This window comes from Nicotiana tabacum, chromosome 1 (genome assembly GCF_000715075.1).
Source record: "Nicotiana tabacum cultivar K326 chromosome 1, ASM71507v2, whole genome shotgun sequence".
In the NCBI taxonomy this organism is placed as follows: domain Eukaryota; kingdom Viridiplantae; phylum Streptophyta; class Magnoliopsida; order Solanales; family Solanaceae; genus Nicotiana; species Nicotiana tabacum.
The window spans coordinates 91909819-91934357 of NC_134080.1; the positions used below are offsets into that span (position 1 = coordinate 91909819).

The following is a 24539-nucleotide window of genomic DNA, read 5'->3' on the forward strand; positions in this document are numbered from 1 at the left end:
AAACCACGACCTACACTTGTAGGCTTTTAACTTTACTAACTTGTAATCTTATCTATTACAAGCCACTTTACAATACTTTCGATTGCAAATGATTTACTCAAATAACTTGTGGTATCTTTACCACAAGCCAATTTGTGACTATCCTAGTTATAAAGACTTTTTCTAACTTGTGGTGCTATCACCCCAAGCCACTTTGCAATTCTACAATTACAAAGACTTTTCTTTATGACTAAATCTAGTCACAACCTAAACTCAACGATTTTGAGGATTTACAAGAGGACGCCTAATCAGTATGCTTCTAAGTAAGCAATTTAGGAGATATAGTAAGTACAATAACAAGGTTACAACTCAACTAGGACAACAACAATCAATCTTTAGGAATTGGTCCATAGTGGCGTTCAACCTTGTTCTTCAAGCTTGAGAGGATGATGAGTTTTCTATTTTTGCAAAAGCTTGAATGAGAAACAGAAGCCTTTCAGTGATGTCTTTGTATGAAGCTTCATCGGGTACATCTTGATCACATCACTTCAGTTCCAGCTGTGTCCACATGACTTTGTATTGCTACATAGGAACCACAGGAGCACCAGGTCCTTGATTGGTTCCTAGCTCCTGAATCTGTAGCAGATCATCCTTAGCTGGAATTTGTTTTAGTTTGCAGCAATCCAAGTAGGTCAGGTTTCCTATCTGTTTCTTATCAGTAAGTTTGTTAGATCATTAAAACACAAGGCAAGAGTATTTAAGATCTATCAATTTCTACCTTTTTGATGATGACAAACTTAAACAATTATAAGTTCAGAATTAAGGCATTAGAGAGCAGTGCCAAAGAGCCCCCCCGAGATGATTCCTTAATCTTTTTCAATTTATATATAAAGAACTAGTTCCCCAATGTGATTCCCCCCGAGTCCATATTAATCTTTTCCCCCCTTTTGGCATCATTAAAAAGAATAAAAGCACAAAGAAGTCCAGCCAAGCTAACTCATGCCACATATGTGCACACTAGCATGAGAAAGAATAGAACGTAATGAGAAAGTAATAGACAAAATAAAAGAGGATTTAGATTAATAATAGTTTCATATGCCCCTTCCTTTGAAAAAGGAAGAGGCAGCATTTGGACTTGATCACGGGAGCAGCAGTAGTAGTACATCCCAACTATAACGAAAAAAATAAACAACAAAAAACATCGACTAATCATCAACAGAAAAAAAGGAATACATCCAGATAACTGGTCACTGAGGGGAAACATAGGGGGCACTAGGAGGAAAAGGCTTGGATGCAGCGACAAGTGTCTGGAGAACAAGGTCTATTCGGACATTTCCCGACTTTTACTCATTGAGCAGTTCGGCTTTCAGGTTCTCAACTTGCGCCCCGAGGTCAACATTTTCTTGAGTCAAACGGATCACCTCATCATTCGACATGGGAACCGCTCGAGCTTGCTGGCCTTCCAGGATGGCATTCCTGGCCTTCAGTCGACGTATCTCCTCAGCTGCACTGTTTTGGACATTAATGAGCTGAGACACAGTTGAAGTGCTTCCTACACCCCCATACTTCTCAATACACTCATACTCTTCCAAGTTTGTCTGTGAGAATGTATGCTTACGGGTCCCTACTTTACCTGTTCCTAGCGGAACCTCAAAGTATTTGACCACTTGCGTGAGCAAGAATCCATAGGGAAGCCCGTGATTGCCATCCTTGAAATCAACCACTTTCTGCATGTGCTCAATCATTATGATTGGCAGACTTACAGGGTTGAAACCGTCCAATTGCTCCATGAAGAATAAATCAGATTTGGAAGTGATAGATCTCCTTTCTGCTCAACTCAATAAGACTTTGTTCACCAGTTCAAACAACAACTGGTAGACAGGAAGCAATGCTTTCTTATGAACCTGGTCCCCCTTCTGATTAGAGTTATCTTTCACGACTGCATTTCGGAAGTTGTATTGATAAACATCTCTCACACTAGATACCCCAACAGTAGGAACTTGCAGAATTTCCCCAAGTAATTTCATGTCAAAGACAATATCCACCCCATTTATTAAAGCATATACATGGTCAGTATCCACTAGAAAGAGACTGGCGAAGAAGCTCTAGACCTCCTCCTCATACACTTTAGGAGCGTCAATGTAGAACAAATGTGTCCATTGCTAAAACTCCACCATTTCCAGAAGCTGACGCATTCCTGCCATCTCAGAGATTGTTGGGTCAAACATGCGACCCATCAAAACCTTTTGATGCCTTAGTCTCTCAGATCCAAGGCAGACGTCACTTCTAGCTTTCTTCCCAGAACTGGGTTCTTCAACTGTTTCCCATTTGCGTTTCCTATGCTTTTCTCCACTAACTTTACCTTTCCTCTTAGACTTGACAAGAATATCTTCATCAGTCACTGCCTCCTTTGTCTTGGACTTGGAAGTAGATCCTTTTTCTATGGAGATAGACTCAACCTTTTTTGAGGACCTCCTCACAAGGGAACCAGGTTCCTCAGGAGTTCGTTCCTCCACCACAACGACAGGGATAGCTTCATTACTTACAGGGACACCATTCTTTACCAACTTTCTCCTTTTCTTTTTACTTTTCTTGCTCTTTTGAAGTGCAGAATCGTAGGCTGCTTTGACTTGAAGCCTAGTAGTAGGCCGCTTACTTTCAAACTCAGGAGTGGTGACAACCCTGCACTTACTTAAGAACTCATCTAGGGCCACATTGTCCAGATTTTCTTCATCACTAGACCTCATTTCTAGTGCTTGAATTTCCAGGGGCACAGTATCGAAAGCAGGTATAGCACTATCCTAGGGATGAGAGTCCTGACCTAGGTCCTCCAGAGAGGGATCAGGTTCCTCATGAGATGCCCCAGTAGTGTATACTGCTGCATCCCCTTCAACAGCCAGAAGGGTCCCTTTTACCTACACGCTTTGTGACTCTTATCTCTGAGAAACAACTTCATGCAATATGCCATCCGCGGATACGACAAACACAGTCTTTTCTTCCTCAACAGGTGCTTCCATGACCATGGAGTTGACGGTAATGATGGCGGAGCCTTTTGTGAAGTCAGTATTTTCACCTTGTTTTCTAATTAGGGTTTTACTGGTGTGGGCATCCGATGACATTGAGGACGGAACAATGGTTTCAGGAGTTTTAGAGTAGGGAGAAGGTTGGGAAACTAGGGAATGTGTGATTTTAGAAGTGGAGGTGATAGAGGGTGACACAGACTCAGTGAAGGGGAGAGGTTCCATGGATGGGTTGGAGGTTTTCTCAGCCATTAGAAGAGGAGGTGTGATGATCCTTCCTTTTTGGTGAATCTAGAATAGGTCTTATGGTTAGGAAGAGCAGACAAGACGATTTTTAAACGGAGAGGAAAATTATAAAGGGAGAAGAATAGGTACCGGTTCTGTAACGGCAGTTGGGCGTAGAGAATCGTGACGTTTCAGAGGGAGATAGAATGTTTTGAATTGAAGAGACGTGACAACCAAATCTGAAAGTTTATGACATGGAAGTTGTATTTTGTGCCTTTTAAGACGTGTATTTAAAGGATGTACAGAACTACTAACCTTTAGTACAAGAACCTGGTTCTTGAGAAACATTTTCTTCAAGCCCTCCTTCCCCCTTTTTTTTGAAAAGAATTAATCCTCTTTTATCAGTCATGTACTGCATCTACTGCTTCTATGCTCATCATGCACGTTTACCTGCAACGGTATTGAAGTGAGTTAGGAGGGGCCATAAAACACTTTGAACCTATTATTTCTTAATAACTCTAGCCAACTCAAAAAGGGATCAGGTTCTTAGTTTAGCCTCAACAGTCCCAACTTTACTCTGTTTCTTTCGAACTGTTCCCTACTTAGTGCCTTGGTAAAAATGTCTGCAATTTGATCTTCAGTGCTGCAGAACTTCATGCATATCAACCCTTTCTCCACATTATCTCTCAGAAAATGATGCCTCACATCAATATGTTTGGTCCTTTTATGTTGGACTGGATTCTTTGCCATGTTGAGTGCACTGGTGTTGTCACATAGGAGAGGCACACTCTCAGTGAGAACTCCAAAATCCTCCAGTTGTTGTTTGATCCACAGAAGCTAAGCACAATAGGATGTTGCATCCACATATTCAGCTTCAGCTGTTGAAAGAGCCACTGAATTTTGCTTCCTTGTACCTCAAGAGATGAGACATGATCCTAAGAAGTGAGCCATCCTAGAAGTACTTTTTCTGTCCACAAGATAACCTGCATAGTCTGCATCAGCATACCCAATTAGATTAAAATTGTCACCTAATGGATAATATAGCACCAGGTCCTGCGTGCCTTTGAGATATCTCAGTATTCTTTTGGCAGCCTTCAAGTGAGATTCCTTGGGGTTTGATTGAAACCTCACACACAACCCCACGGTGAAAACAATATCAGGTCGACTGGCAGTGAGATAGAGAAGAGACCCAATGATGCCTCTATACATTGTTTGATTCACAGGAGATCTTGTTTCATCCATGTCCAATCGAGTGGCCGTAGCAATGGGAGTGTCTATCACCTTTGATGCTTCCATATCAAACCTCTTCAAGAGTTCCCTGATGTATTTTTGCTGACAGATGGAAGTACCTTTTGGGGACTATTTTACTTGAAGACCCAAGAAGAAATTTAATTCCCCCATCATGCTCATTTCAAATTCACTTCCCATAAGTTTTGAAAATTCTTCACATAGAGAGTTAGCTGTTGCTCCAAAGATGATATCATCAACATAGACCTGAACAATGAGCAAGTTCCTTCCTCGTTTCTTTAAGAAAAGAGTGTTGTCAATCTTCCTTCTTTTAAAGCCATTTTCTAAGAGAAATTTTGACAATCTTTCATACCACGCTCGAGGAGCCTGCTTTAGCCCATACAGGGCTTTGTCCAATTTGAACACATACTCAGGGTGCTCATGACTTTCAAACCTAGGTGGTTGCTTCACATAAACTTCTTCCTTAAGTAGTCCATTTAAGAATGCACTTTTGACATCCATTTGGAACAGAGTAAATTCCATATGAGAAGCAAAGGCGATCAGAATTCTGATATCTTCCATACGAGCCACTGGAGCAAAAGTTTCATCATAATCAATCCCTTCCTCCTGATTGTAACCTTGAACCACTAGCCTGGATTTGTTCTTTGTGGTAATTCCATGCTCATCGAGCTTATTTCTGAATACCCACCTGGTTCCTATAATGGTTCTATCCGGGGGTCTGGGTACTAGGTGCTACGCACTGTTTCTCTCAAACTAATGCAGCCCGTCTTGCATGGCTATAATCTAATCTGCATCTTTTAGAGCTTCCTTGATATTTTTGGGTTCTATCTGGGAAAGAAAAGTTGAGAAGACAAGTGAATTTCTAGCTCATGACCTGGTTTGGACTCCTGAATCTAGAGGAGTGATTATGTTGTCTATGGGGTGAGAACTTTGATGTCTCCAATTAGATGATTGGGGTTCATATTGAGAAGAAGAAGGTATGTTTGGCTGATTTTCCTCTATCCTTCTCTCAGATGCAAGTGGAGTTCCCTGAACTGCATCAACCACTCTTTCTTCAGCTTTATTGGTTGTAATTGAAGTGCTTGGTTCTGTAGATGATAAGGCAACATTGTCTTCATTTGCCTCCTTCATTTGACTCATCATATCTGCCTTTCTGTTTGTCATGTTAATGACTTCACCAGGAACAAGTAAGGGTTCTCCATCTTGATCTTCCTCAGCGTTCTTCTCAAATGATGGGTGAGATTCATCAAAGATAACATGGACGCTTTCTTCAACACATTGAGTCCGCTTGTTATATATCTTTTAAGCCTTACTTTGAGAAGAGTAGCCAAGAAATATGCCTTCGTCACTTTTGGCATCGAACTTACCAAGCTGATCTTTTCCATTGTTGAGAACATAGCATTTGCATCCAAACGTTCTTAGGTAGGTCAGCTTGGGTTTTCTTCCATTCAACAGTTCATATGGTGTCTTGTTCAGAATTGATCTGATCATGCACATGTTAACTAAGTAGCAGGCAGTGTTGACAGCTTCAGCCCAAAAGTTCTTTGCAAGTCCACTGTCAATCAGCATTATTCTTGCCATTTCTTTCAGAGTTCTGTTCTTTCTTTCTACTACACCATTTTCCTGAGGAGTTCTAGGAGCTGAGAAGTTGTGAGAGATGCCATTTTCATTGCAGAAATCATCAAATTTGACATTGTCAAACTCTGCCCCATGATCTGATCTAATGCATACAACTCTAGACTCCATCTTCACCTGGATTTTCTTCACAAAGGCCACAAATACTTCAATTGTTTCATCTTTTGTTCTGAGAAATAGAGTCCATGTGAATCTGGAATAGTCATCCACGATCACGAAAATGTATCTCTTTCCTCCTCTGCTTTTCACCCTCAAAGGTCCACACAGATCCATATGCAAGAGCTCAAGTGGTTTTGAGGTGCTCACATCTCTTTTTGACTTAAAGCAGGACTTTACATGTTTTCCTCTAGCACAGGCATCGTAGTCTTTTTGAGTTTTGAATTTTGACATAGGCAAACCATGGACCAGGTATTTCTGAATTAGTTTGTTCAGAAGGGAGATGCTTGCATGGCCTAGTCTTTTGTGCCATAGTTCAGCATCATCGTCAACCACCTTTAGACAACTCAGATCACCACTCTATAAAGATTCGAAATCAGCAACATAGATGTTCTTGTATCTTTTGGCCACCATCATTATTTCACCAGTCACAAGGTCAGTGACTGTACATATTTTGGACAAGAACTCCACCTTGTTTCCCTTATCGCAAATTTGAGAGACACTTAGGAGACTGTACTTAAATCCATTGACATAGTACACATTTTTAATAGAGTGAGTGAGTGACTTCCCAACTTTTCCAACTCCAAGAATGTACCCCTTTTGCCATTGTCAAAGGATACACTCCCTCCCTGCAGGACTTTTAGTAAAAGAAAGTTTGTGGTGTTCCCAGTCATGTGTTTCGAACATCCACTATCCACGAACCATTGTTGATCACTTCCCTTCGCTGTCCCCTGCACAAGAATTTTAGGAGTTATTTTTAGGAACCCAAACAAGTTTGGGTCCCTTGTAGTAACCAAGAGGATGAATAAGAGCACTTTTAGTCCATGCAGGCGTTTTCTATGAGTGGAACCTGGTCCCTCATTTGTGATCACAGTTTCAACAACCACTTTATCTTTTGATACTGGTTGATTTTTGGCCTGGACACCTTCCTTGGAGTGCCCAGTGTTCCCATATTGGGTCCAAGGCGAGTTATCGGATGCAGTGGCGCTCTTACTGTAAGGGTTGTAAGGATCCTTTTTCCTTGAAAATCCTGCTCCCCACCCTTTTTCACTATCATTAGGGAACAAGGCAGTGGTAGCCTCTATGGACTAGGTCCACTTTAGAGACTTTTCAAGGTCATTCATTACTTTTTCTAGATTGGCTTGGAGGACCTCATTTTCTCAATTTCAGTGCTCATCCTACATCTCAAGGCCTTTACCTCATCTTCAAGCCTACATATTCCTCACTAACTATCTCCTTTCCTCTTTCAGGGTTTTCAGGTTTTGACTTAGTCAAGGGCTCTACTATTTGTTCCCTTTGGTCAGTAGCTTCTGCCAAGAGATCACTCTTTTCTTTTATAAGAGTTTCAATGGCATTCTTTTGATTAGTAATTACAACCACTAAGTCTTTCCTAGTATGTTCAGATTCTTCTAGTTCTAAGAACAAGGAATCTCTATCCTCCGCAAGACTACAAAATGCAGTAATTAAAACATCAGCTAAACACATGAGTTTTTTTGGAGAGTAGGATTTCAGATTTTTCTGAACTTCCCTGAAGTTTACCTCTTTGTTTCCATTTTCTTCATCATTGTCTGATTGTGCCATCAAAGCAAGCGTTGAGTCATATCCAGTCTCCTCGCCTTCAACTGCCATCGTAGAACTATCGTCAGTATTAGATTTATCTTGTTTTACTTGTGTAGTTCCATCATAAGCTATTTGCAAAGCCTCCCATATTTCCTTGGCAGTGTTGCATGTAGAGATTCTGTTGTACTCGTTAGGTTCCAAACTATATACCAGAATTTTCTTAGCACGAGCATTCTTCTTCAATGCTTTCTTGTCTGCTTCAATGTATTCTCCGCTGGTCTTGATTGGAACAAACGGACCAGTGCAGATAATATCCCAAAGCTCGCAATCCTCAGCCATGATAAAATCATGCATTCTAGATTTCCACCACCAATAGCATTTTCCATCAAACTTGGGTGGGTAGTATATGGATTGACCTTCTTCAAGATTTAGTGGAGCCGTCATGAGGATCCTTCCTAGGTGTTAGCCTGATAGGAGGAACCTTCTCTGATACCAGTTGATAGTTTGTATGGGTCCACCAAGTCTTAGAGTACCTGGTCCTCTACAAGTTTCTGCTGAGAGCACTTAGTAAAGTAGTAAGTAAATGAGGCAGAGGATTTTTACGTGAAAAAAATCCCGCACAAGGAGATAAAAAAACCAAGACCTATACCTGTAGGCTTTTAACTTTACTAACTTGTAATCTTACCTATTACCAACCACTTTACAATACTTCCGATTGCAAAAGATTTACTCAACTAACTTGTGGTACCTTTATCACAAGCCACTTTGTGACTATCCTAGTTACAAAGGCTTTTTCTAACTTGTGGTGCTATCACCCCAAGCCACTTTGCAATTCTACAATTACAAAGATTTTTCTTTATGACTAAATCTTGTCACAACCTAAACTCAGCGAGTTTGAGGATTTACAAGAGGACTCCTAATCAGTATGCTTCTAAGTAAGCAATTTAGGAGATATAGTAAGTACAATAACAAGGTTACAACTCAACTAGGATAACAACAATCAATCTTTTAGGAACTAGTCCATAGTGGTGTTCAACCTTGTTCTTCAAGCTTGAGAGGATGATGAGTTTTCTATTTTTGCAAAAGCTTGAATGAGAAATAGAAACCTTCCAGTGATGTCTTTGTATGAAGCTTCATCGGGTACATCTTGATCACATCACTTGAGGTGATGTGAGTGCTTTGTTTGGTTAGAGAGTGAGTAGGTTGATAGTGTATTGCAGTGCGGTAGAAACAGTGCCATCAGTCACTTCAGTTCCAGCTGTGTCCACATGACTTTGTACTGCTACATAGGAACCACAGGAGCACTAGGTCCTTGATTGTGTCCAAGCTTCTGAATCTGTAGCAGTTCATCCTTAGTTGGAATCCATTTAAGTTTGCAGCAATCCAAGTAGGTCAGGTTCCCTATCTAGTTCTTATCAGTAAGTTTGTTAGATCATCAAAACACAAGGCAAGAGTATTTAAGATTATCACAAATGATTTCCTTTCACTGAAGGCCCTACAAGGAGGGAGTGTATCCTTTGGAAATGGCAAGAAGGGATATATTATGGAAGTTGGAAGGACCGGGAAGTCTTTTTCCCACTCAATTGAAAATGTGTACTATGTGAAGGGGTTGAAGTATAGCTTGCTGAGTATTTCCCAAATCTGTGACAAGGGTAATAAAAGTGGAATTTGTATCTAGAATATGCACAGTCTCAAATCTTATGACTAGTGAAGTGATGTTAGTGGCCAAAAGATACAAAAAAATCTATGTTGCTAACTTCGAGTCCTTGTATGGGTTAAAGCAGGCTCCCCGTGCTTGATGTGAAAAGGTTATCAAAATTCCTTCTAAAAAATGGCTTTACAAGAGGAAAAATTGACAACACTCTTTTTCTGAAGAAACGAGGAAGGAACCTGCTCATTGTGCAGATCTATGTTGATGACATCATCTTTGAAGCAACAGTTGACTCTCAATGTGAAGAATTTGCAAAACTCGTGGGAAGTAAGTTAGAAATGAGTATGATGGGGAAACTGAATTTCTTCTTAGATTTACAAGTGAAGAAAACTCCCAAGGGGACAATAATAAGACAACAAAAGTTCATCAAGAAGCTGCTGAAGAGATTTGACATGGAGACATCAAAAATCATTGACACTCCCATCGCCACAGCTACTCGTCTAGACCTGGATGAACCTAGTTCCCCTGTAAATCAGAACATGTATAGAGGTATCATAGGGTCACTTCTGTAGCAGATCAGATATTGTTTTTAGTGTGGGCCTTTGTGCGGGGTTTCAATCCAATCCAAAGGAGAAAGTGTTAGATATTCTCGGGTTCTGTGGTTTTAGCACGATCGCTTAATTATTAATAATTGGCCTAATTATCTGATTAATTACATATTTTAAACCTTTGTGTATTTTTAACTTTCTAACCACTTTTAACGTTTATAGAATTATTTTCTCGAACAAGTCACGATTGTCGTACACTTGTCGTTTTTGTACACATTGGAAACCACGTCACATGAAATGTACCCCGAATTGAGATTTACGTATCATGACCATGCTACGGGAGCCGTACCCATAGTCACGATGATTTATTTACGTGCCTAAAAATTTTCCTACCCACGTGTGGTTAGCTTAAATATGCTCCCAGCGATTAAAATAATAACGCAAAAGGAAAGAGCAAAAATAATCCAAAGCTCACATAACAATAAAAACAAAACATTTCCAATATGCTATTTAATCAAATTCGTTTCGGTTTTAATAAAACAAATTCAAAACCTATACAACTACGTTCTCAATCCAGTAGCATCACTAAAAGAACAATACAATATCAAATTATGGAAATGCAGCAACCATGAGCAATTAAACCCAATTATGCTTTCTTTCAATTTCCAATCCCACATCTCTTTTGATTAACTTGATTAATGAATACGATCCAATGACTTACAACTAATATCAAATATTAGTTCATTTGCACAACAACTAACAGAAAAACCAATGGAAACTTCTACTGAGAAAAGCATACCTATATATTTACGTGGAAGGGGTCCTTTCTACTAGAGATTTAAGCAGCAACATAATAAACTTTGCAGAAACATTTGTGCAACATAACACCTTTCTTATGACTTCAATATAATCACAAACATATAATGCAGATTACTAAAAAAAATCATTCAAACAACATATAAGAACGAAAACCAATAAATAAAGGGTAAGATAGTGACAGACCTCAAAAAATAATAATTTTGAATCTAAAAATGCTTAGCACTGGGAAATTTGGACAGCGATAACCTCGATAGATATACGAACCTCGAACAGAACCTTGCGCCGGCGAACTCGACTGACTTTTTTCAATGACGATTTTGTGGTGTTTACAACCTGATTTTTGAAGTGGAAATAAAGCTCTGTTCTGCTGGAGTTGAGGGGCCATTTTGAGTTGCTTGTTTAACTAAAATTTGGAATGTTTTGAGGAGTTTTATGGGGGGTTCAATGGAGGAAATAGGTGGTGAGCTATGGCTAAGCTAAGGTGAAGAAGAAATTGGTTTTACGAGCTTCTGCTGGCAACGTTTTTCTTTGTAGAAAAGGGTTCTAACTTAGAGTTCTAAGGTCTAGCTCTCAATGTAAGAAGGAAAAGTTTGGTATTACTAGGATTTTATTTTCGGGGTCTCCCTCTTTGTGGTGGAAAATCTGATCTCCCTAGAGGAAAGGGGTCAAATTAGGTCTTAGGGTTAGGTTCGTGGGTATTGGGCTAAGACTATTTGGGCTAAGGGTAATTGGGTTGGTCTAACTCAAAATATTAATTCTTTTTCTACAAATAATGTAAAATCTATACTATAAAATACATAACTAACTCTAATTAATTAAAATAAATAATATTACATTGTGAAACTATTTTTGGTATTTTTCAAGATTATATAAAAATAAAAAATAGATACAAATAGATGAAAATAGTATTACTACATTAAGTACTAATTAACCTTAAATTAAATAGACTTGAAATTATTTTTGTGTTTTCAATTTTTTTAAATACTAAATAAAATAACAATAAAATTAGTGTATTCAAATCCTAGAAAAATTCAAATAACTCAAATACATATATAAAATATGTGAAACTATTAATATAGCTTGAAGACGTGGCAGATCAAAAATTACATGTTTACAGCTGCCCTCTTTGACTGGAAACACGAAGAGTTTTCAGACAAAGAATGGCGAGACAGGTTTTTTGACCCGACCCTTATTTAGAAAGACAAAAAAACTAAGAGAGGAGAATGTGATCGAGCCTGGTATATGAGCTACCTATATATCCTTGACTATAAAAGAATCAAGCCATATGTAGTTTAGAATTAGGAAGAGTGATGGAGTATACCGAGGTGGAGAGCCGAGTGAAGTGCCGTCGCGGTTCCGGTTCGTGGTCCTGTTATTACATCAAAAATCAACATTAAAAAGACTAACTAAGCCTATCAGCTACGATTTACAAGATTCCTATCTATGAGTCTTTTGAAGCTTGATCTTGAGTCTTGGTTGGTTCTTCATGCGTACTCTGATCTAAATCTTGATGCTAGTTAGCTGCAAGTATTAGTTCATTCTTCCCCGGCTTCTTCGGATCAAGACCAGACATGCAGTGTAACAACCCGGCCGGTCGTTTTAAGAATTAACGCTTCGATCCCCTATAAACTGCATTCCCCGTGTTTGTTTATGCTATTGTGAGTTCCTGGGAGGATTTATTTGGCGTTTCGGAGCGTTTTGGGACACTTAGTCCCTAAATGAGAGTGTTAACTTGTAGAATTTGGGCCGTAGTCGGAGAAGTATGAAGATGACCTCTGAATGGAATTCCGATGGTTCCGTTAGCTCCGTTGGGTGATTTTGGGCTTAGGGGCGTGTTCAGATTGTGTTTTGGAGGTCCGTAACTTATTTAGGCTTGAAATGCCGAAGTTAAATTTTTAAAGTTTTCGGTTCGATAGTGAGATATTGATATCGGGGTCGGAATGGAATTCCGGAAGTGTTAATAGTTCCGTAGTGTTGAATGTGATGTGCTTGTAAAATTTCAGGTCATTTGGACGATGTTTGATAGACTTTTTGATCGAAAGCGTAAATTGAGAGTTTTTGGAGTTCTTAGGCTTGAATTCATGGTTAATTTGATGTTTCAATGTTGTTTTAGGTGTTTTAAGAATTTGTATAAGCTTAGATAGTGGTATATGACTTGTTCGTACTTTTGGTTGAGGTCCCGGGGGCCTCGGGATGATTTCGGGTGGTTAATGGGAAGTTTGGAGTTCGGAATTTGCAGCTGAAGCTGCTGCTGTCATAACCGCACTTGCATGTGTGGGACCGTAGGTGCGGTGCCACAGAAGTGGCTAGGTGACCGCATAAGAGAAAATGGGTCCAGGCTCCAGAAGCCGCAGGTGCGGTCCTAGAGCCGCAGATGCGGTTTCACTGGTTAGAAAAGGGGCAGAAATGAGGGTTTAATTTCAAAACTTGGAAAATTAATTTGGGAGCTCGGGATTGGCGATTTTGAGAGAGATTTTCACCTGGGTGTTTTGGGTAAGTAATTCTTACTCGATTTTGATTAAAATTCATGAATCTATGCTTAAATTCATCCTTTAAATTCAAATTCGGGGTGGAAAAATTGGAGAAAAGTTGGAAAAGTTCCTAGACCTAATTTTTGAGTTTGGATCAAGATTTTGATGCCGAATTGGAGTAATTTCTATATATATGAACTCATGAGAGTGTAAGGATTTCGAATTTTTAAATTTTACCCGATTCTGAGACGTGGGCCCGAGGGGCATTTTGGTTATTTTACCTAATTTCACATATTAGCTTAGAACTAATTAGTGGAATCAGTTACTTGAAGTAATATTTACATTATGTAGTTAATTTGAATAGATTTGGGCCATTGTGAGTCAAGTACTCGTGGAAAAAGCGTGGTTTCGAGTTGATTTTGAGCCGATTCGAGGTAAGTGGCTTGCCTAACCTTGTGTGGGGGAAACTCCCCTAATGATTTGGTATTATTGATATTTGAAATGCCTTGTACGTGAGGTGACGAGTGCGTACTTGTGCTAATTGTTGAAAATTCGGTTTTCATTAAGTAACTATAATTGTGTTTCCTTTCCTGTTTATACTACTTGCAATTTAAACCTGTTGTTAGCTTAGGGAAGAATATCTAATTGACTTAATTGCTTTACTTGCTCAAACTGCCTTATTTGGATTATGTGTAGCATGCTAGGCTTGAAATATCTATTTTACCTTGGTATGGAATTTGAATTGGATTGTGTATTCTTCGTGTTGTTGCTGTGTGTTTACTTTGAGACTACGATATGGTATCCCAGGAGATCCTCCTGCATGTTTACTTTGGGACTACAGATCGGTATTCCGGGAGATCCCCCTGCACTTTTATATTGGAACTACGGGACTGCACCCGGTAGATTTCCCCTGTACTGAGTATTTACATTTGGGACTACAGATTGGTATTCCGGGAGATCCCCGCGCATTATGGGTTGGACTACGGGACGGTATCCCGTGAGATCCACTATATATTTATATTTGGGGCTATAGGACGGTATCCTGGGAGATCCCCGGTTGTTATCTTTTTGTTGAGCTGTATTTCTTCTGTGATTATTTTACCTCTGTGGTAGCTGTTGTTGTTCTTTCTCTCCTGTGTTACTTCTTACTGTTGCACTTAATTATGCTGTCTTATTCTATGCTGTTATACCTTGTATTTCATTTAACCTCAATAGGGACTTGACCTTCCTCGTCACTACCCGACCGAGGTTAGATTTGGCACTTACTGAATACCGTTGTGGTGTACTCATGCCCTTTCGGTGCATGTTTTCATGTACAGATCCAGGTACTTCGCCTCAGCCCTACCACTCTTGAGGCGAGGCGAATTTCCAGAGACTTCGAGGTATATTTGCCGCATCCGCAAACCGAGGAGTCCCTTTCTATTTGCTCTTAAAATATTAGACCTTCTGTATTTTCTTTTGTTTAGACATTTTGGAGTTAGATACTTGTAGACATTCAAAAGCTTGTGATTTCATGAGATTTCGGGTTTTGGGAAATGTAGTTCCACTTGAGAGTTGTATTGTATATGCCGAGCGGCATCTTAAATGTTTCATTTTGATATTTTTCTACAGTTTTGGCTAGTTTTATTCTGTTATTTTCTATTTTTGCAATATGTTAGGCTTACCTAGTCGTAGAGACTAGGTGCCATCACGACAATTTACGGAGGGTGAACTTGGGTCGTGACAAGTTGGTATCAGAGCTCTAGGTTCCTAGGAGTCATGAATCACAAGCCGGTTTATTAGAGTCTCACGGATCAATACGGAGACGTTTGTACTTAACTACGAGAGGCTATGTAATTGTTAAGAAAATTCCACTTCATTTGATTTCCTTGTCGTGCAAGATTTTGATATCACAATTCTAAACTTCTGCCTTCTATTCTCTCACAAATAGTGAGGACACGTGCTACTAGAGATGATGCTCTAGGATTTATAGATGAGTGCCACCACATTCTCCCTACCATGGGTATATCCGAAACGAGCGGGGTTTCCTTCACTACCTTCCATCTTCGAGGAGCCGCTTATGAGTGGTGGCGTACCTATGAGTTAGACAGTCTAGATGAGGCATCTTCCCTGACTTGGACTTGATTTTCAGATATATTCCTGAGAGAGTATGTTCTTCAAAGCCTCAGGGACGCATGACACATAGAGTTTGAGCATTTGCGCCAGGGTACTATGATTGTCTCGGAGTATATTCTCTGTTACACTAGCTTGGCAAGACATGCCCCATCCTTGGTTTCTACTATTCGGGAGAGGGTTCACCAATTTATTGAGGGGCTTATTCCCAGCATTAGGTCTAGCATGGCTCCTGAGTTGGAGATGGATATTTCTTATCAGCAGGCGGTGAGCATTGCTAGGAGGATAAAGGGTATGCATGCTAGGGATAGAGAGGAGAGAGAGGCCAGGAGGTCTCGAGAGTCAGGACATTATTCTGGTGCTCGTGCTCTAGCTGCAGTTCGTCATGGTAGGGGAAATATGAGTCGCCCGATTCATTCAACTCTTCCAGCAACCAGTGGTATTCCAGCTCCTCCTAGGCCTCAAGAGCCTTATTATGCACCTCTAGTATCTAGTGCCCCTCCTGCACGGGGTGCTTTCAGTGGTCAGTCCAGCAGACCTAGCCCGAGCCAGTCACAGCCTCCACGTCCTTCCATAGCTTGTTTTAAGTGTGGTGACACACGCCATATGGTGAGGGATTGCCCCAGACTTAGGAGGGGTACACCTCCATAGACTTTTCAGCCACAGCATGCCCCACAGAGTTCTCAAGCTATGGTTACAACTCCAGTTGCTACCCCACCTGCTCAGCTAGCTAGAAGTGGAGGTCGGGGAGGTAGAGGTCGCCCTAGAGGGGGAGGCCAAGCCAGATATTATGCTCTTACTGCCCGTACTGAGGCTGTCACCTCCAATTCTATCATCACAAGTATTGTCCTGGTTTGTTATAGAGATGCATCGGTTTTATTCAATCCAGGCTCCACCTATTCTTATGTGTCTTCTTATTTTGCTCTACATTTGGGTATGTCTCGAGATTCTTTGAGTTCCCCTGTTTATGTTTCTACTCCTGTGGGAGATTCTCTTATTGTGGACAGTGTTTATCAGCCATGTGTGGTTGCTCTTAGTGGTTTTGAGACCAAAGCCGATTTGTAATTTCTCAGCATGGTAGATTTTGATGTTATCTTGGGCATAGACTGATTGTCGCCCCATTATGATATTCTTGATTGTCACACCAAAACAGTGACACTAGCTATGCCAGGTGTACCGCGAGTAGAGTGGAGGGGTACCTTAGATCATACTTCCAGTAGAGTTATTTCATTCCTTAAGGCTTAGCGTATGGTTGAGAAGGGGTGTGATGCGTATCTAGCTTATGTGAGAGATGTCAGTATTGATACCCCTACAATTGATTCAGTCCCAGTAGTACGAGATTTTCCTGATGTGTTTCCAGCTGATCTTTTGGGCATGCCGCCCGATAGAGATATTGATTTTAGCATTGATCTATTGTCGGGCACTGAGCCCATTTCTATTCCTCCATATCGTATGGTCCCTTCTAAGTTAAAGGAGTTGAAGGATCAATTGCAGGATTTGCTTGATAAGGGTTTCATTCGGCCCAGTGTATCACCTTGGGGTGCTCCTGCCTTGTTTGTGAAGTAAAAGGATGGTTCTATGCGTATGTGCATTGATTACCACCAGTTAAACAAAGTTACAGTGAAGAACCAGTATCCTTTGCCTCGTATTGATGATTTGTTTGACCAGCTTCAGGGTGCACGAGTGTTTTCTATGATTGACTTGCGTTCAGGTTACCATCAGTTGAAGATTCGGGAGCCAGATATCCCGAAGACTACCTTCAGGACTCGATATGGTCATTACGAGTTCCTTGTTATGTCATTTGGGCTGACCAATGCCCCAACATCCTTCATGCATTTGATGCACAGTGTGTTCCGGCCGTATCTTGACTCATTCGTCATTATCTTTATTAATGATATTCTGGTGTATTCCCGGAGTCGGGAAGATCATGAGAAACACCTGAGGACAATGCTTCAGACTTTGAGAGAAAAGAAGTTATATGCTAAGTCCTCGAAATATGAGTTTTGGTTGGATTCCATGGCATTCTTAGGCCATGTGGTATCGAGTGAGGGTATTCAGGTGGATCCGAAGAAAGTGGAAGCAGTTCAAAGTTGGCCCAGACCATCCTCAGCTATAGAGATCCGTAGTTTTCTTGGCTTGGCGGGTTATTACCGTCGATTTGTTGAGGGGTTTTCTTCTATTGCAGCCCCTATGACCAGGCTGACCCAGAAGGGTGCTCCGTTCCAGTAGATGGAAGAGTGTGAGGAGAGCTTTCATAAGCTTAAGACAGCTTTGACTACAACCCCAATTTTGATATTGCCTATAGGTTTGGGGCCTCATACTGTCAATTGTGATGCCTCGAGGATTGGACTTGGAGCGGTATTGATGTAGGATGATAGGGTGATTGCCTACACGTCTAGACAGTTAAAGGTACATGAGAAGAATTATCTTGTCCATGATCTCGAGTTAGCTGCTATTGTTCACTCCTTGAAGATCTGGCATCATTATTTGTATGGTGTGCCTTGTGAGATTTATACTGATCACCAGAGTTTGCAGCATCTGTTCAAGTAGAAGGATCTTAATTTGCTCTAAAGGAGGTGGTTAGAGCTACTAAAGGACTATGATGTCACTATTTTGTATCACCTAGGCAAGGCCAATGTGGTGGCCGATGCTTTGAGTCGCCGGGAAGAGAGTTTGGGGAGTTTGGCTTATTTACCAGCAGCGGAGAGGCCCATGGCAATGGATGTTCAGGCCTTAGCCTACCCGTTTGTGAGATTGGATCTTTCGGAGCCTAGTCTGGTTCTAGCTTGCGTGGTTTCTCGGTCTTCCTTATTTGATTGTATCAGGGAGCGTCACTTTGATGACCCTCATTTTCTTGTCCTCAAGGACAAGGTTCAACACAGCGATGCCAGAGATGTGACTATTGGTGATGACGGGGTATTGAGGATGCAGGGTTGGATATGTGTACCCAATGTTTATGGGCTTCAGGAGTTGGTTTTAGAGGAGGCCCACCGTTCGCGGTATTCCATTCATCCGGGTGCCGTGAAGATGTACCAGGATTTGAGGCAGCATTATTGGTGGAGGCGGATGAAGAAAGATATAGTTGGGTTTATAGTTCGGTGCCTCAATTCTGAGCAGGTGAAGTATAAGCACCAGAGACCGGGTGGGTTGCTTCAGCAGATAGAGATTTCGTAGTGGAAGTGGGAAAGGATCACCATGGACTTCGTAGTTGGACTCCCACGGACTTTGAGGAAGTTCGATGCCATTTGGGTGATTGCGGATCGGCTGACCAAGTTCGCATATTTCATTCCTGTGTGTACTACCTATTCTTCGGAGCAATTGGCGAAGATTTATATCTGGGAGATTATTCATATTCATGGTATTCCAGTTTCCATCATTTTAGATAGAGGTACTCAGTTCACGTCACGATTTTGGAGGGCCGTGCATCATGAGTTGTGTACTCGGGTGGAGTTAAGTACATCATTTCACCCTCAGACGGACGGATAGTCCGAGCGCAATATTCAGATTCTTGAGGATATGCTCTATGTGTGTGTGATTGAGTTTGGAGGGTCTTGGGATCAGTTCTTGCCATTGGCGGAGTTTGCCTACAACAACAACTATCAGTCCAGCATTCAGATGGCACTGTATGAGGCTTTATATGGTAGGCAGTGCAGATCCCCGGTAGGTTGGTTTGAGCCGGGTGAGGCTAGATTGTTGGGCACACACTTGGTTCAGGATGCCTTGGAGAAGGTTAAGGTGATTCAGGATAGACTTCGTACAGCCCATTCCAGACAGAAGAGTTACACGGACCGGAAGGTTCGTGATGTTTCCTATATGGTTGGAGAGTGGGTTCTACTTCGGGTTTCACCTATGAAGGGCATTATGAGATTTGGGAAGAAAGGAAAGTTGAGTCCGAGGTTTATTGGCCCTTTTGAGGTATTGAGGCGTGTAGGGGAGGTTGCTTATGAGCTTGCATTACCTCTCAGCTTGGCAGGAGTTAATCCGGTTTTTCATGTTTTGATGCTCCGGAGGTATCACTGTGATCCGTCGCACGTGTTGGATTTCAGTTCAGTCTAGTTGGACAAGGATCTATCCTATGTTGAGGAGCCAGTGGCAATATTGGATAGGCTGGTTCGAAAGCTGATATCATAGAACATTGCATTAGTAAAGGTTTAGTGGCGGGGTCAGCCGGTCGAGAAGGCGACCTGGGAGACCGAGCAGGATATGCGCAGCCATTACCCTCATCTTTTCACTACTTCAGGTATGTCTCTATGCTCGTTCGAGGACGAACGAATGTTTAAGTGTAGGATTTTGTAACAACTCGGCCGATCGTTTTAAGAATTAACGCCCCGATCCCCTATTAACTGCATTTCCCGTATTTGTTTATGCTATTGTGAGTTGCTGGGAGGATTTATTTGGAGTTTCGGAGAGTTTTGGGAAACTTAGTCCCTAAATGAGAGTTTAAGTTGTAGAATTTTTACCGTAGTCGGAGCAGTGTGAAGATGACCTCGGAATGGAATTTCGACGGTTCTATTAGCTCCGTTAGGTGATTTCGGGCTTAGGGGCGTGTTAAGATTGTGTTTTGGAGGTCCGAAGCTTATTTAGGCTTGAAATGCCGAAAGTTAAATTTTTGAAGTTTCCGGTTCGATAGTGAGATTTTGATATCGGGGTCGGAATGGAATTTCGGAAGTGAGAGTAGCTCTGTTGTGTAGAATGTGACGTGCTTGCAAAATTTCAGGTCATTTGGACGAGGTTTGATAGACTTTTTGATCAAAAGCGTAAATTGAGAGTTTTTGGAGTTATTAGGCTTGAATCCATGGTTAATTCGATGTTTCAATGTTGTTTTAGGTGTTTTAAGGATTGGTATAAGTTTGGATAGTGATATATGACTTGTTCGTGCTTTTGGTTGAGGTCCCGGGGGCCTCAGGATGATTTTGGGTTGTTAACGGGAAGTTTAGAGTTGGGAATTTGCAGCTGAAGCTGTTGAGTTGCTGTCATAACCGCACCTGCGTGTGTGGGACCACAGGTTTGGAACCGCAGAAGAGACTAGGTCACCGCAGAAGCAGAAATTGGTTCAGGCTCCAGAAGCCACATGTGCGAGAAGGGGAAACGCACCTGCGAGGCCGCAGGTGCGGAAAGGCTGTCGCAGAAGCGGAAAAAAATTGGGTTTATGAAAAGTCACAGGTGCGACTTGGTCTTCGCAGAAGTGGGGCCGCAGGTGCGGTCCTAGAGTCGCAGAAGCGGTTTCACTGGTCAGAAAAGAGGCAGAAATGAGGGTTTAGTTTCAAAACTTGAAAAATTGATTTGGGAGCTCGGGATTGACGATTTTGAGAGAGATTTTTAGCAGATTGTTTTGGGTAAGTAATTTTTACTTGGTTTTGATTAATTTCCACGAATCTATGCTTAAATTCATCCTTTAAATTCGAATTTGGGGTGAAAAAATTGGAGAAAAATTGGAAAAGTTCCTAGACATAATTTTTGAGTTTGTATTAAGATTTTGATGTCGGATTAAAGTAATTTCTATATATATGAACTCGTGAGAGTGTGAGGATTTTGAATTTGTAAATTTTACCCGATTCCGAGACGTGGGCCCAAGGGGCATTTAGGTTATTTTACCTAATTTCGTGTATTAGCTTAGAACTAATAAGTGGAATCAATTACTTGAAGTTATATTTACATTATGCAATTGATTTGAATAGATTTGGGACATTTGGAGTCAAGCACTCGTGGCAAAAGCGTGGTTTCGAGTTGATTTTGAGCCGGTTCGAGGTAAGTGGCTTGCCTAACCTTGTGTAGGGGAAACTCCCCTAAGGATTTGGTATTATTGACATTTGAAATGCCTTGTACATGAGGTGACGAGTGCGCACTTGTGCTAATTGTTGAAAATCCGGTTTTTATTAAGTAACTATAATCGTGTTTCCTTTCCTGTTTATACTACTTGCAATTTAAGCATGTTGTTAGCTTAGGGAAGCATATCTAGTTGACTTAATTTCTTTACTTGCTCAAACTGCCTTATTTGGATTATGTGCAGTATGCTAGGCTAGAAATACCTGTTTTACCTTGATATGGAATTTGAATTGAATTGTGTATTCTTCGTATTGTTGCTGTGTGTTTACTTTGGGACTACGAGATGGTATCCCGGGAGATCCCCCTGCATGTTTACTTTGGGACTATGGATCGGTATTCCGGGAGATCCCCCCTACACTTTTATAGTTTAACTACGGGACTACACCCAGTAGATTCCCCTGTACTGAGTATTTATATTTGGGACTACGGATCGGTATTCCGAGAGATCCCCGCGCATTATAAGTTGGACTACTGGACGATATCCCGGGAGATCCACTATATATTTATATTTGGGACTACAGGACGATATCCTGGGAGATCCCTAATTGTTATCGTTGCGTTGAACTGTATTTCTTCTGTGATTATTTTACCTCTATGGTAGCTGTTGTTGTTCTTTCTCTCATGTGTTACTTCTTACTGTTGCATTTAATTATGCTGTCTTATTCTATATTATTATACTGTTGCACTTAATTATGCTGTCTTATTCTATACTGTTATACCTTGTATTTTATTAAACCTCAGTAGGGCCCTGATCTTCCTCGTCACTACCCGACCGAGGTTAGGCTTGGCACTTACTGAGTACCATTGTGGTGTACTCATGCTCTTTCTGCGCATGTTTTTCATGTGCAGATCCAGGTACTTCGACTCAGCCCTACCACCCTTGAGGCGAGACGATTTTCCATAGACTTCGAGGTATATCTGCCGCATCCGCAGACCGAGGAGTCCCTTTCTATTCGCTTTTAAAATATTAGCCCTTCTGTATTTTCTTTTGTTTAGACATTCTGGAGTTAGATACTTGTAGACATTCAAAAGATTGTGATTTCATGAGATTCTGGGTTTTGGGTAATGTAGTTCCAGTTGAGAGTTGTATTGTATATGCCGAGCGACATCTAAAATATTTCATTTTGATATTTTTTTTACAGTTTTGGCTAGTTTTATTCTGTTATTTTTTGTTTTCGCAATTTGTTAGGCTTACCTAGTCATAGAGACTAGGTGCCGTCACGACAGTTCACGGAGGGCGAACTTGGGTCGTGACATGCAGTGCTCATGACTTCAGCTATGTATTGAGCAATTCACATCTTTCATCTGCTTGTGCATTTGGATCCACTTCTCTCTTTTTTCTTTTTTTTTTTCTTTTTTGGATTGAGACTACTTCTGTTGGTCATCTCGGATTTTTGACTCGCATTCTTGCCGCGAGCTTCTGCTACTTCTAACTTGATATAAATTCTGAAATGACTTTCCTCGTTCTCTAGGTGGGTGCCTGCTACTGACTTGAAACTTGAAATTAATTCTCTCATTCTCTAGGTGGGCGCCTACTAATGACTTAAAACTAGAAATGAATTCCCTTGTTCTCCAGGTGGGCGCCTGCAACTGACTTAAGACTCGAATGAATTCCCTTGTTCTCCAGGTGGGCGCCTGATCCTACTGCAAAATAGACAAAATAAAAGAATCTTTTCTGTGCCAGTTTGCACTAGGAAGATTTGTGAGTTGTTAGCAGAACTATAAATCACCTATGCTACTGATGAAGGATGCAATGATGAGAGTAAAACGGATGACTCGACTAGGATGTGCGTCTCCTGTGAGTAAAACCAAGAAAATTTTAACCTAAACTAGGAAGTGCGTCTCCTAAATTTGAGATTGAGCTTGCGAAAAACTATAAACTAAGATTGACTAAAATAAATACTGACCCTATTCTCCAGGCGGGGCCCCTGATTTCAGGAAAACCAAAGATTGGTAACTCAAGTAAACTAAAAATTGACCCCTCTCCTTTTTTTTCAAATCCAGACTTCCCTTTATTTTAAAAACTATTATCCGAGGAGAAAATTCATCAGACTAGGTTTTAATCTTAGGAGAAAGATTCATCAGACTAAGATTTCTATCCTAGGAGAAAGTTCATCAGATTAGGTTTTCTATCTTAGGAGAAAAATTCATCAGACTAAGATTTCAATCATAGGAGAAAATTCATCAGACTAGGTCTTCTATCTTTTTTTTCTTTTCTTTTTGGTATCTTAGGAGAAAGATTCATAAGACTAAGATTTCAATACTAGGAGAAATTTTATCAGACTAGGTCTCTTTTTTATCTATCTTAGGAGAAAGATTCAGACTAAGACTTTGATCCTAGGAGAAAATTCATCAGACTAGGTCCCCTTTTAAAATTATTATCGTAGGAGAAAATTCATCAGAATAAGTTTTATCTTAGGAGAAAATTCATTAGACTAAGACATTTTTCCTAGGAGAAAGATTCATTAGACTAGGTTTTCTTATCTTAGGAGAAAGTTTATCAGACTAAGATTTCTATCCTAAGAGAAAATTCATCAGACTAGGTTTTCTATCTTATGAGAAAAATTCATCAGACTAAGATTTTTATTGGGAGAAAATCCATCAGACTAGGACTCTTTATCCTAGGAGGAAAAATGTGAGTGCAATGGCAACATTTTATGCACAATAGCAAGATAAATAAAGGCAAAGATTTGAGAAACTTCCCTTTGTCGACTCTTCTCTTCTTTTCTTTTTCTTTCCTTTTTTTTCTTTTTGTTTTTTCTTCTTTTTTTGAACCACTTTCCTTACACTGCTTTGTTCCTGTTTCACACAAAGAAAAATTTGTCAGTTTTGGAAATGGTGGTCAGTTTGTGGCCTTGAGTCCTTGGGCAGCTTTGGCTTTTGCTCAATCAGCTTGATTAGGTTTCAAGAGACTTTTACTTTGAATCAACGCTAATTGTTTCAGAGCCAGTATCATTTATATTTGTGGCTCAATCAGCCTTATCCCAACTGGAGATCTTTGCTTAGGTGACCTTTTCTGATATCTTGAATGACTTCCTATTTTTTGAGTAATTTGTCTGTCAGAGAGAATCACAAGTTATCTTTGCTTGCGCCAAGTAGGCTGACAAGAGTCTTGGGGGAGCTTTAGCATGAATCCTCAAGGCATGTTGACGGTAACAACTGAGTGTGCTGGCCAAATTGAATTTGTGCAACTGAAAAGCTGGTAGCAGATTTTGAAATCTTTTCTTACTTGTTTTCACAAGGGCTGACTCAGAGTGAAGGACACAATGATGCAAAGAAACAAGTATTA

At 40.6% G+C, this 24539-nt stretch overlaps 1 long non-coding RNA gene across 1 annotated transcript; it reads right to left on the reverse strand.

Moving 5' to 3' along the window:
• Positions 1–207: 207 nt before the first annotated feature.
• On the reverse strand, positions 208–11504 carry LOC107781408 (uncharacterized). The gene is made up of 2 exons (XR_001647012.2): positions 11106–11504; positions 208–684 (listed from the first exon to the last, which is right to left on the reverse strand). It is a non-coding gene; the product is annotated as an uncharacterized LOC107781408 (long non-coding RNA).
• Positions 11505–24539: the final 13035 nt, after the last annotated feature.